This window comes from Alexandromys fortis, unplaced genomic scaffold, assembly GCF_014885135.2.
Source record: "Alexandromys fortis isolate MF-2015 unplaced genomic scaffold, M_Fortis_MF-2015_v1.1 scaffold_42, whole genome shotgun sequence".
NCBI lineage: Eukaryota > Metazoa > Chordata > Mammalia > Rodentia > Cricetidae > Alexandromys > Alexandromys fortis.
Genome location: NW_026067934.1, coordinates 2,262,895 through 2,277,095, shown reverse-complemented (window position 1 = coordinate 2,277,095; position 14,201 = coordinate 2,262,895). Strand labels below are relative to the sequence as shown.

Genomic DNA, 14,201 nt, shown 5'->3' with positions numbered 1-14,201 from the left:
AAAGATATGAAGAATGCCTATCTAATTGAAATATATCTCTATATATCTAGAAAATCTAACTAACATGACTACAAGCTTGACTATTGATTATCCATTAACAACCTATATTTCCTAATTATACATTACATTTTAAATGGACTACACAATTACAATACCTTAATCAAGATCAGAAATACATATAACAAAATTGACCATAAAATCCATACCAATGCAAATTATCCATATCCATATCAGTATACCTTGCTCAGCCTAGATGTAGGAGGGAGGGCCTTGTACCTTCAACAAAGGAAAGTGCCTAATCCTCTCAGGATAAGAGGGTGGTAGGATAGGAGGGTGTGTGGAGGAAATGGGAGGAGGGGAAGGAGTGTGATGTAGGAGGGTCTTTAAATGATGTGGGAAGGTCATTTGTCTATCTGTTGCTTTCATTGGTTGATTAATAAAGAAAACTGCTTGGCCTGGTAGGTCAGAGCATAGGTAGGTGGGGAAGACAGAACAGGATGCTGGGAGAAAGAAAGCATAGTTGCTCAGACACAATGGAGCCAGCTGCCAGGTCAGACATGCTGAATCTTTTCCAGTGAGCCACCACCTCATGGTGCTACAGAGATTATTAGAAATGGGTTAACCAAGATGTGAGAATTAGCTGATAAGAGGCTAGAACTAACAGGCCAGGCAGTGTTTAAAAGAATATGATTTGTGTGTTGTTATTTTGGGTGTAAAGCTAACCATATGGGAGCCAGGTGGTACAAAAAGCAGGCCTGCTCTCCTCCTTCTATAGGAGTGGGAATTTGGATTGGTATTAAAAAAACTAATCAAAATAAAAAAAAAAAACATAATTTAATCCATTTCTAGTAGCCTGTGTATTGTCACATGGTTGTGGTTTACTGGGTAAAGTTCCGGAATCTGTCTCTGGTGGGGTTATGTGACTTCTCTCTGACTCCAACTCCTTTCTCCCAGCATTCAGCTTACATTTTCTCTCCTTGCTCTGTTTTACCCTACCACCAGGCTAAGGCAGTTACTTTATTAAGCAATAGTATTCACAGCATACAGAGGGGAATCCCCCATCAGGAACTGACTTCTCAATGTCTTAGTTCTGGTTGTGAGAAGTTCTACAGCTATTATTACTGTCATCACTTGTTGGACTGTGTTTCCTTTGTGATGATTGTTTGTGCCTAAGTGCAACCTCAGTTTCTATCATGAGATAATGCCTCCCATCATCATTGATTGGTCACATTATAGGGTCTTTAGCCTTGCAAGATTGTAAGTTAATTGGAAATGATTTTAGCTCCTTATTGTATCAGACCTTGTAATCTAAGATGACTGGAGAATAATGATTGAGGAGGAAAAAATATTAGATAAGCAAAACAGAGACAGTGAGGAATAAAATGGAGTTGGTTAGGCCAATGCCCTCTACCAACCAATTTAATTGGTTTCCTACTTTTTTAAGACATGCTATCAAAATTACCAAACCTAAGTCATGGTTGTTATTTGGGACCTCATCATTCCAACAAGTCAGTTTGATGTTTGTACCTTATTTACCCTGTTCTTGTGATTAGAATTTACAGAAAGGTTTTCCCTGGGGTTCTGAGCTCTTGACACTGGCACATAAAGTTCATTGCAGCTATTAGAGTCTGGCTTGAATTAAACTAGAACAAGTCTCTATCTAGACAGTAAGATAATGGATAGTTGCTGTGGGAAATAACACTCACATATTTGGCATTAGAATTATGTTAGTAACAACAGAGCTGACATCACAGCTTAATTAATGTGATGTCATTTATACAGGATAATCTAAGTAAATTTATACTATTCTAAACTTTTTTCAAATTGTTATGATAGAACAGACAACTATCAACTCAATTAACATCATGGTACATACATCTGCTTACTTAAGGCCCAGTGTCTTTGTAATTTATTTCTGAGTGTTTCTTTGGGAAGTGTATATCTTTCTGTGGATAGAAGAGACTATTGCTTTGTGCTTTGTTAATATCTTTAGATGTTAGTGCCTCCCAGTGACCTTTGGTAAATAATATGGTGGTTTGTCTATTTGACATAAATATGTGGCCGTTATAATGTCTCCACAAAGCCATTTTCTTACTCTGGAATTCTTAGGGAGTATCAGGAAATGACAACTCTGAAAGGCCAGGTCTAAGTTATTATAAATGGTACTTCAACTTTTATATTTAACATAAAAGTGATGGGATAAGATTGGAATGAACTGGGAAGGTTAGTAAACATTTATTAAGTGCTTGTGACACAAACGGTCTTCATGAAGGTTAACTTAAAATGATCAATTTCAAAGATAAAATGGAGTGGTTAACATTTTTTACCTTTGCTGGCACTCCAGGAGACCTTCAGATATAAAAGTTGAACATAATTGAACATCCTGTTTCATCATTTGCAGCTGTAATGAAGTATCTTATATGAAGTGGTTAATGACTAGTAGAATTTTATTTTTCATAGTTTTATGGAGTCCAAGATCAAGAAACTAGCAGCTGGCATGAAGGGCTTGCACCTTGTTTTCAGCTCTTTACATAGCAGGAGAGTCTGGAAGTCAAAGGGATGAATTTCCTTCATTTAGGAGTGAAGAAATTTAAAAGCCAGACAGATTTCTGAAGCAAGGGCCTTTCATAACAACATTTATAACTTTCATCAAGGCAAGTTTTAAATTTCAATCTCTTATCAATAGATCACTCTACTCAGGACAATTAATGTGGAAGACTGAGTTGTAAGAGGGACAGAAACATAAAAAAACACAATCATATTGACAAAGGATAGAATTTGAAAATGATGGAAGAAAGGTAAAATGAGAGTTTCAAAGATAAATACTTAACACATTAATAAAATTAAAAGGCATTCTTTAATCAAGAAAAAAGCCCAAACTGCCTAGGCTCCCACAAAGCCAGTATGTGCAGTAGGATCAAAAACCCATTGCCACTGTTCTTGAGTTCTCAGTAGTCCTCATTGTTCACGATGTTCAGCAAGTCCGGTTTTATCCCATGATTTTTCAGACCCAGGCCAGCTGGCCTTGGTGTGTTCCTGATAGAACATCCCCATTGTCTCAGTGTATGGGTGCACCCCTCGCAGTCGGAGGTGGGTGGTCCTTGGACTTCCCACAGGTCAGGGAACCCTGATTGCTCTTTGGGCTGATGAGGGAGGGGGGCTCGATCGGGAGAGGGGGAGGTAAATGTGAGGGGGTGGTGGGGAGGAGGCAGAAATCTTTAATAAATAAACAAATTTTAAAAAAAAAGCCCTATCAGAGAATAATTTTAGAGTTGTGATTTAATAGATCTTACTGTGATTTTATTTTTTTTCTAATCTTTGGTGAAATTTGGCCCTTATCAGTGTTTTCTAAATACAGTTTTAATTATGCAATATAAGATATGGCAATGTAATTAAATACCAAACATTTTATATCAGAAATATCTGGCAAAAATAAAAGTACTATCTGGTTATGGAGAGATGGCTCAAACATGCAAAGCACTGGCTGTCTTCCAGAGGACCCAAGTTCACCTCCCAGCACCCACATAATGTCTATTAACTGTCTGTGTAACTCTAGCTCCAAGGTTTTGAACACCCCCACATAGACTTGCAAGCAGGATAAACACTAATATACATGAAATAAAAACAAATACAATTTAAAAAGTAAAAGGAGTATAAGAATGAGTCTCAGTCACACACAAAAAAAGTATTGTTACTTCACAGCCTTCTTAGAACATTGTGGGTATAGAGAGGTATAAAGTTTGTAAGGGTTGGAAAGCCCACAAAGCAAAGTCTGGTTATCTTTCACAAAGGAAAGTATCTGGAAAATGAAGCAGATAGGAATGGATTCTACAGTCCTGCTTCATCCGTTTCCAACGTTCTGATGATAGTGTGTCACTGGTATTTTCCATTCTTCTAACTATTATTATGACCTTAAGTTCCTATGAAAAACAGAGTTACTAGGACTAAAATATTTTCTCTGGATAACTACAACAGTTTCAAAGTCATAAAAGTGTTTAGTTTTTATTACTCTGCCTTTATCAATGTACTTTTATTTATCTATGGTTTCATGTCTACTTCTTGTACATGAAATGAGGAAAATTCCTCAATCTCTACTCTTTCATTGAGGAATAGATAATATCCATAGTAATGTAAGATCAGAAATCTTAGGTAAAACACATTCCAATTCTTGAAGAAATAAATGCAATAAATAAAACCAATTTTCATGCAAATAGAGGTCATAATTTAATGTAAACTAGACAACAAAGACATGAAGGACTTGATAGGAAATAGAGACTATTTGCAAGTAAAAATAAAATCACTGAAATACTGCAAACTGGAAAGGGATGCATTTTTAAATATTTTATCTGGCTGTTCCATAAAGATAAAAAAAACAGAGAAACAATAAGAGGAAATTGGTAAAATGCCAATGGAAAAATAAATATAGTTTTGTCTATAGTAACTTTGGTAGAGATGGTTAAAATTGGAGGAATGGGAGGTTTGGTGTTCTAGAGTTAAAGTTCAAAGAAATATAAAATCATCTGAATGTACCGACTGTGAAAACAAACATTGAGAGTAACTTCTGTTATCATTGATAGTTTTGAGAACAATGACTGAAGAAAAGCAGATTGCAGGACTAATTAGAGAAGAAATAGACACCATATGGATAGGTATGAGGGTGAGAAATTTTATTGCCAAAGTGATAGGATGGTTACTGGGTGAAAAACAAGGACCGTGGGGAAAAATGTGTTTTTTTTTTTTTTCTGTTTATATTTCTTTTGGTGCAATAAGAGATGCACTTAATTAAGGATATACAGAAAGAATAAAAGAATTATAACCTAGATCTGGATTATTTACTCAATATGATGTTTCTAGATCCATCCATTTGCGTTTGATGCTAAGTGGCTAGAATGCAAGGTTCTACAAAAGCTCTTCTTCATTTGTATTATGTCAAAAATAAAATAAAATAAAAGAATATGTTCATGGTATTGGAATCTAGGAACTAGCTGTGGACTCTGTTAACTCTCTAAGATCTCTGCTACTCTGAAACAAACCCAGAAGTACCTTCTTCCTCTTGGAATGTTACTATCAATGTTGTTAATGTGTTTTAAAATAACATAAATGCTCTAACATAAAAAGACTTTTAAGACTAGCAATATAAGAATATACTTTAGTTTCATTAAATGTTCATTTCAGTTACTTATAATCTTAGAAATAATCATAAAATAATATAAACTTTTAATTACAATATCATATATAAGTGATTTGACTTGTAGATACTATTTTTTAAATTTAATTTATTAAGCTCTGCACTGTTCTCTGCTCCCCTCCCTGTCTCTGCTGTCCCCTTCACCCATGGACCCAAGGTCCCCTTGCCCCCAGTTTACTGAGGAGACCTTGTCTTTTTCTCCTTCTCATGTAGTTTAGATTTATGTATGTCTCTTTTAGGGTACTCATTTTTGTCTAGGGTCTCTGAGATTGTGATTTGTGGGCTTGTTTCTTTGCTTTATGTTTAAAAATCACTTACGAGTGAGTATATATTATAATTGTCTCTCCGGATCTAGGTTACCTCACTCAAAATGATTTCTAGGTTCATCCCTTTGCCTGCAAATTTTAAGATTTCATTATTTTTTCTGCTGTGTAGTATGCTATTGTGTAAATATACCACATTTTCCTTATCCATTCTTCAGTGGAGGGACATGTAGGTTGTTTCCAGGTTCTGGATACATCAAACAATGCTGCTATAAATATATCTAAGCACATGTCCTTGTGGCACTTTGAGCATTCTTTGGATATATACCCAAAAGTGGTATTACTTGGTCTTGAGAAAGATTATTTCCTAATTTTCTGAGAAATCACCACACTGATATCCAAAGGGGTTTTACGATCTTGCACTTCCACCAGAAATGCAAAACTGTTCCCTTTACCCCATAACATCTACAGCATAAGTTGTCATTAGTGTTTTTGATCTTAGCCATCCTTACAGGAGTAAGGTGGAATCTCAGAGTTGTTTTGATTTGTATTTCTCTGATGACTAAGGATGTTGAGCATTTCCTTAAGTGTCTTTCAGCCATTTTAGGTATCTTTGTTGAGAGTTCTCTGTTTAGGTCAGTACCTCATTTTTATGGGATTATTTGTTCTTTTGATGAAATATTATTGAGTTCTTTGTATAGTTTAGAGATCAGTCCTCTGTCTTATGTGGGGTTAGTGAAGAGATGAAATGACAGAAACTTCTTTTTTAGTCATAATTCCTTTGTTACAAATATTTCCTTGTAGATAATGTTTTTTTTAGTCACTAATAGATTCATAAAGATATAGATATTCAGCTTTTATATTAAATTAGAGGGATCTAAACCTAGATTCTACTTATTAAGTGATTTTGTGCCGGCAGTGATAGTGGAAGCCTTTATTTCTAAAAGATGTAAGCTATCAAAAAGGTTAAAGAAGCCGGGCGGTGGTGGCGCACGCCTTTAATTCCAGCACTTGGGAGACAGAGGCAGGTGGATCTCTGTGAGTTCGAGACCAGCCTGGTCTACAAGAGCTAGTTCCAGGACAGGCTCCAAAACCACAGAGAAACCCTGTCTCGAAAAAAAAAAAAAAAAAAGGTCAAAGAAGAATGTATAGTTGAATAATGGGTCAAAATACACACATATTTAAATCTTTATCAGAAGTTACAGATAAAACATGCGTGAATAAATACAACATATATATATATATATGCTGAAATAACACAGTTATATACTATGAACATATTAAAATATAACAGTATAGACATAAAATCTATTAGTTGTATTATTGAAAATTATCACACCAAAGAAAGCTCCAGGTTTTGAATTCACTTGTAAATTATAATAAAGTATTTAACAAGGACATATGTTCAACTATGTTTATAGCAGCGTTGCTTGACATAGCCAGAACCTGGAAACAATCTAAATGCCCCTCAACCAAAGAATGGATAAAGAAAATGTGGTACATTTACACAATAGAGTAATACACAGCAGAAAAAAAATAACAAAATCTTGAAAATTTTCAGGAAAATGAATGGAACTAGAAAACATCCTTTTGAGTAAGGTAACTCAGACCCAGAAAAACAATTATCACAAGTACTGACTCAAGTGGTTTTTAAACATAAAGCAAAGAAAACCATTCCGCAAATCACAATTGCAGAGAACCTAGACAACAACCTAGAGGACCCTAAGAAAGACATACATAGATCTAATCTATGTGGGAAGTAGAAAAAGACAAGAATTCCTGAGTAAATTGAGAGCATGGGGACCTTGGGAGAGGGTGGAAGGGAAGGGAAGTGTTATGGAGAGGAGTAGAGAAAAATGTAGAGCTCAGTAAAAGTCAATAAAAAATTAAAAATAAAAAAAGTAAAGAAAGAAACATCATTGCTCTGGACCAGCCCAACCCTATATAGATTATGGACAGGGTTCTGAGGTTTTACACACATATCATAAAGAAATACAAAGTTATAGAGAAAAAAGTCTGTCAAAAACTGGGGTAAGAAGTTTGCAAGTGATAATGACCCAAGTCAACAAAATTATTAATGGCACAGATCTTTTTGTAAGTCTTGAAAGTAGAAGAAGAGCATTAGACAGCAACATTACACAAAACTCGAAGTATAAGTTCCCCTTAGTAAAGTACATTCTGCAAAGACAAACAAATATTATATTTTAGTTAAATTTATTCTGCTTTTTTTCCTCCTATATCCTCCCTGCTACCTTCAAATTCATGACATCTTTTTTTTTCATTAATTATTATTGTATGCATACATGCATTGGTATATACATATATATTCTGCTGCATGAATACGATGATTTTTTTCTATGCAGTGTAGAGATCGTTTCCTTGATAATGGTAAAAACTACATTTATCTATGGGTATAACAAAAATTGTTAACAAGTTGGTATTAGGGCTTTTTCTGGTTTAGCAAATTAATGTTTGTCCTTCAATAACTATGACTGCACTAGCATTGAGTACTTACCTAGGTTTCTATTATGAGGTATGGCATCTCTCTTGTTGAGCAGGTTTTAAGTCTAATCAGCAAACTATTGGTAACTGCTAAATTATGTGTACCCCATAAGATTTATAGCATGCTAGTCACTGATGTGGTCCACAGGTGTCATACCTCTGTTTGACTGTTGATTATAACACTTCTTTGGATGCTTTCATGTCAACTTCTAGAGCTATGAAGTCTTGTTCTTAATTTTAGAGCCAAATCTAGTCCTTCATTATTAAAAGGTGACCTACACATTCTGCCATTAGAAGTTACCAAACCAGAAGAAAGCATTCTACCACATGTACGTAAGATGTGATAAAACAGGATTCAAGATCTCACCTTCACATATGTACAAACACACAGACACACACATACATACACACACACACTAACAAACCTCTAAAATATATGTGCATACTTATCACATTATCTTCCTAATTCATGAAGAAAAGACATGAAAAATTTCAACAACCATCTCTAAAATATATTCCTTAGTAATATATGGTCACATTCTAGTCACTCTAAAAGGTATAAAAGCAAGCTGTTCATCAATAATAATTGTTAGCAAAATAAATCCCTTGGATCAAGAATAGACAACATACCATATTCAGTTGTGTACATGAAGTTTTAATCAGTGCTATGAGTCTGTATTAATTATTGTTGTCATTATTGTAAACAAATAAAATCATTATTAATAATTAATAATAATAACAATAGCATTTTGGGTTAAAAGTTAAGGGAAGTAGGTCCTTTAAAGAAGGCATAATTGCAGGAATGTGTATCTCAAATTCACAACAGGATTACAGTCAGGACAAAAGCAGAGAGCAATGAATGCTGTTGCTTAGCTGGATTTCTCTATTTAGGCTAACATAGTATATATTCATTGTTCTACTAGCGTAGTCTAGAAGAGGCCTCACAGACATGCTTAGAGATTGGTCTCAAAAGGTGATGAAAAATGGAATATATTTAACAAGATTAACCACAAAAGAAATTATTGGCATAAGTAAAAGAGAAAGCTCCTTTATTTTCACATACAAATACTAATGAGCACATAAAATATGAACTAATAAGTTAATTAAGAAAATTCTAAAGATGTCTGATATCTTTATGTAAAAAGTTCAAAATAATCAGAAATTAAAAACTAAAATCAAATTATATTAATCGGCCAAATTCTAAGTAAAGGAATCCAGATGTGACTTCCAATATTGAGGATAAGAGGCTGTTGAAATTCCCAGGAGACTAAGTCAATTGAGCATTACTACATTGACATTGAGTAACATATGAAAAGATGCTATGGAAAACCAAAGATGATAAGAAAGCTTGATTTGGGAAAAGTAGCAAAATACATACCAGTCATTTATAGATTATCCTATAGTTAGAAAAGACTATAGCATGCATCCGTCATTGATTCTTGGAGCCATAAGTGGGTACATGCATCTTGGTGTAGAGAGAAAGATTTCAAAAAAAGATTTACCAGTGCATTTGGGTCATCCAAAGAGAAAAATAATCTTTAAGAATAATTCCAGGTCAAAACTAGAAATCAAAAGCCAGAATAACAAAGGAAAACTGAAAGTTCTCTTTGACTAAAAGAACAGTGGTTGTGAACTCAGAAATCCTTTATGTTCTCTACAATAAAGAAAAGGGCAGTTTAGACATGACCTCAGACATTAGGTCAAGCAAAAACTGAAGACAAGTGTTATTTGTAACCTCCAATGCAGAAAAATGCATGTCAGTTACTATATTTTCATAAGACCTTTCACCTGCATCAACAATGAGCTCTGTTCATAATCACAGGTCAAGACACAAAGAGAAAGAACAAGAAATTGTGAATACATTGAATGTACTCAGTCTTCCAATACCAAGGACATCTTCATCAGTGTTTGGTATAGAGAAAGCATGGGAAAACACAGTATAAGAACTTTAACATTTATGAACAGAATCATGTGTGTTTAAAACTGTGTATAAATTTTGAAATAAATTTTAAAACTTCTTTGTAATAATTTAACAAGATTTTAAATTAGATAAAATATTTAATTAAAATTTGATATTCTAAAAATTATAAATTAGAAAATAAATCTCAAAATAGCTTATAAATATAAAATAGTTTTTAAAATTTAAGAATTAAATCAAACAGCAAATCATTGATTAAAATAGTCTTCTGAACTGTTCTCTATAACACTCATGCTGTGTCCTCTGCCTAGGTTTGTACATCAGAATATTGTTATAATACTCTACTCTGCTCAGATCTTGCCAAATATTTAAGTATCTGTCATCAAATAAACATTCTACTTGTGACCAGGGATCCACCTTTGTGTCTCCACAGGGCCCACAGTTGGCACCATGAAGATTCTTAGGAGACCCCAACACTCCGTTGGCTACAGGAAGCAGATGAATAGACCACCATGAACAAATGGACCTGAAAAAGTGTCTAGGAAACACCTGAACAATGTTGACCAGTTTCATTTTATCCAAAAAATATGGTGTCTTGGAACGTTGAGTTGTTCAGGAGAGGTTCAGATGCCTGGAAAAGTGTATGGCAGCTCTGCTTACCTGCTATAAGCTCCTCCCAAATCTGGGAAGCATTTAAAGGTCATCTCAATATTCCAGTCACTAAAGCAGCTCTAGTCTATTAACTAGTTTTATTTCTTAAATTATTAATTTAATCTATTTACTTCTTAAATTATTAATTTAATCTGAATTGTGCAATTAAGTATCTTTAACATTTTGTGGTATGACAAACCAAACTGATTAAACAGAATGCAGCCATTCCTTGGAGTCATAGCTCCTTTCAAATGCCAGAAGCCCTACCATGTGAGTCGGAGACAAGATCTGATCTAAGATATTTCAGCTTTGCTAGTGATAAACGTAAAGATCGGTATATACAATTTTCTAAATTGAAAAAATGAAGGAATATTTGTTACTGTGTTACTATATAGGACTAATTTATGTTCCCTTCTTTCTGTGGTAGAGATGAAAGCATGTATGTGTGTGTGTGTGTGTTTGTGTGCATGCACAAATGAGAAAGAGAAAGAGAAAGAGAAAAAATATTAGAAGAAAATAATTTTGCTATTCACCCAGATGTCAATATTTCTGAATTTTGTTTGTGAAGCCCTATGGAGAGCTTTAAAGTAGATTAAAGGCAAGCTAAATAGAGCTCCTACTTGAGAGACTGGGATGGGAACACTCAGTGGGAAATAGTGTGTGTTTTTTCTAATCATGAGGGCTTGGATTTGTATTACACGTACCCACAAAAATATGAGTATGGTTTCAGGTGTTTTTAACTTCAGCTGTAATGGGCAAACATAGAGGATCCTGGGAGATCATTGGCTAGTAGTTTAGTTCCAGGTTCAGTGAGAGACCCTGCCTCAAGGGCATAAAATAGAGAGCAACACAATATGATCCCATATTTCTTTTCTAGCTTTCACATGGATTTTTGCTTGCCTTTAAAAATAACAAAAACTGTGTATAAATAGTCTATACATCTGAATAATTATTTATCTAGTAGCATTTATTTAATATTTGTTGTATACCTTAATTAGTTAATGTTATTGTATCTCATTCTTACATCTTTTTTTATTTTTATATTTGCATACATCATTGTTCATTGTATCATTTTATAAACACATTTACTAAATACAACACAGCCTCATTATGATGTTTTAAGAAAATAAATGAATACATATTTAAAAAAAGATAATGGTCATTTCAATTACTTCAATATTTTGGTGTTTTTCAAATCAAATAACTGTGACTATCCACACAAAATTATTTGTGTGTAGTTCTTTATTTTTCTTTCAGTCATACATTTTGTGGTGGTTAATGAAACTAAAAAGGAAAGGGAAGCTTTATGCAAAAGTCATGTAGGGACTGAAGAAATGGCTCAGTGGTTAATGAATACATACAGCTCCAGGAAGGATCCAAGTTTAAAGGCCAGCATCCATATTGGGTGGCTCTAAGTCCAGCTCAAGGTGGATTCATCACAACAGATCTCCATGAATACCCACACATATATGCATAACTACATGCAGACTTGGATGCATACACATAAATAATGCAAAATAAATATTTAAGTCTTTTAATACAGAAGAGAGATAGACACTATTCTTGAAAAAAAAAGAATAGAAACATTTTTAAATGTTTCAGTGAGCCGAAAGCAAAGATCTATAGGCTTCTAGGTCATGAGACCTCAGAATATATTGTATTTGTTCAATTTGTTGGAAGTCTAATCACTCGTTATGATTGGCAAGTGGGGGTAATATGTACTTTGATAACAACATTTTAAAGTGATCACATCCAGGTTCTGGGTAATGATTTCTTATCAGTAAATCATCCCAAAAAGAGAAGATCAGTAGCCTTAGCAAGTAGTCTTTTGGACATTTTCTCATGATTAGGGAAGCATAAAGCACATGGAATCCTCACTCGAGGAAAAGAATAGATGGGTTGTTTAGCAACTTTAGCTTCACCTTTTTGGACTGGATATAACCTATCTTTAAAGAAGCCTTAAAATTTCTCATTCTCATTGACAGTATGGAAGACATGCAGTTTGGCCTCATTCTTATCAATAATTATAATTTCCTACTGCTATGGGCTGAATGCTTTTAACCCTTATAATATCAGATAAATGCTTAATTCCTCTTCTCTTTTTATTTATTCTTCACCCATACAACATATCTAGAGTGCAGTTTTCCCTCACTCTACTCCTCCCATTCACCCACCTTTCTTCTCCCTAGATCCACTGCTCCTCCATTTCCATTCAGGAAAAAGCAGGCCTCCCAAGGATATCAACTGAACATAGCATTCCAAGAAGCAATAATAATAGACACAAATCCTCATAGTAAGGCTGGAGAAGGCAGTGCATAAGGAGGAAAATGGTGCCAAGAGTAGGCAAAAGAGCCAGCGACAGCCCTAACTTCCATTGTTAGGAGTTCCAAGAAAACCCAAGTTAAACAACTGTAGCATACATGCATAGTACTTAGTAAAGACCTAGGCAGGCTCTATGATTGTCACTTCAGTTTCTGTGAGTCCTTATGAATCCTGATTTCTTGATTCCGTGGGCCATTTTATCCTGTTGACCTTGACCCCTCTGGCTCTTACAATCTTTCTTCCCTTTCTTTTGTGGGGTTCCCCAAGCTCCTTCTAGTGTTTGTCTGGGTGTCTCTGCATCTGTTCCCATAATATGCCAGACGAAGCACATCTGATGTTAATTGGACTAGGCAACAACTTTTGAGTATAACAGAATATCTTTAGGAAATAATTTATTAACTTTTATGGGGAGATAGTCATATTTAGATGTACTGTAAGTGTATGGCCTATTGAGATTCTGGTTCCTGACAATCCAGGAAATATAAGGCATGAGCACCTCTCCCTGAATGGACCGCAAATTAGATCACAAGTTCTGAGCCCCAACTGCCACAGTACTTTTTCCTGGTAGGACAAAGGTTTTGCTGCAGGGTGGTATCCCAGTCTTAACACTAGAAGCCTTGCCTGCTTAGAAAAGATAGCCAATGCAGGCTCCATATCCTATTGTACTAAAAATCTTTGCTAGGGTCACCTTCACGGATTCCAGGAAGTTCAACTGCCCTAGGTTTCCAAATTGCCCCATGTGGTGGTTTGAAAGAAAATGATCAGTTCCCCACCTCACCACACCCCCAAACCCACCTGTTCCCCGCGAGCTCCATGGAACCCTGTAACACAGCCTGCTCCAATACTGAGTAGACCTAAGAGATGAGGCGGCATCAGCCACAGGACTAGACAGCCAGATGGCTCACTCTCTAGGACCCCCATGGGGGACAAAACCCAGGGCCCCTACCCAAATCCCTTGGCTTTTCTATACAACCAGCAGGGAGTTATCCTGTTATTCCCCAATTCACCCCACCCCCAAAACTGCCTGTTTCCTGTGAGCTCCATAGAACTCTGCAACACAGCTTGCTCTAATACTGAGGGGACCTAAGAGATAGTCACAGCAAGGATTGGAACAAGATGCCAAAAACTGTGGGCCTCATTTGGAGGAAGAGATGGGTAGGTGACAATGCAAAAATTCCTCCAACATCCTAAAAAACAACATAGTAACACCAAGACCCAGCGAATACACAACAGGAAGACATGATCATCTTAACCCAGAAGTAGTAGAGGAAAACAAATTTAAATGTAACTTTTTTGTTTGTTTTTGTTTTTCGAGACAGGGTTTCTCTGTGGCTTTGGAGCCTGTCCTGGCACTAGC

At 35.3% G+C, this 14,201-nt stretch overlaps 1 long non-coding RNA gene across 1 annotated transcript in view; it reads left to right on the top strand.

The window, feature by feature from the left end:
- The window catches only part of LOC126504099 (uncharacterized), a 52,790-nt gene extending 41,167 nt beyond the window's left edge, over positions 1-11,623 (top strand). Inside the window, exon 4 of the long non-coding RNA XR_007592498.1 lies at positions 10,305-11,623. This is a non-coding gene — a long non-coding RNA (uncharacterized lncRNA). The remainder of the gene's footprint in view (positions 1-10,304) is intronic.
- The last annotated feature ends 2,578 nt before the right edge of the window (positions 11,624-14,201 follow it).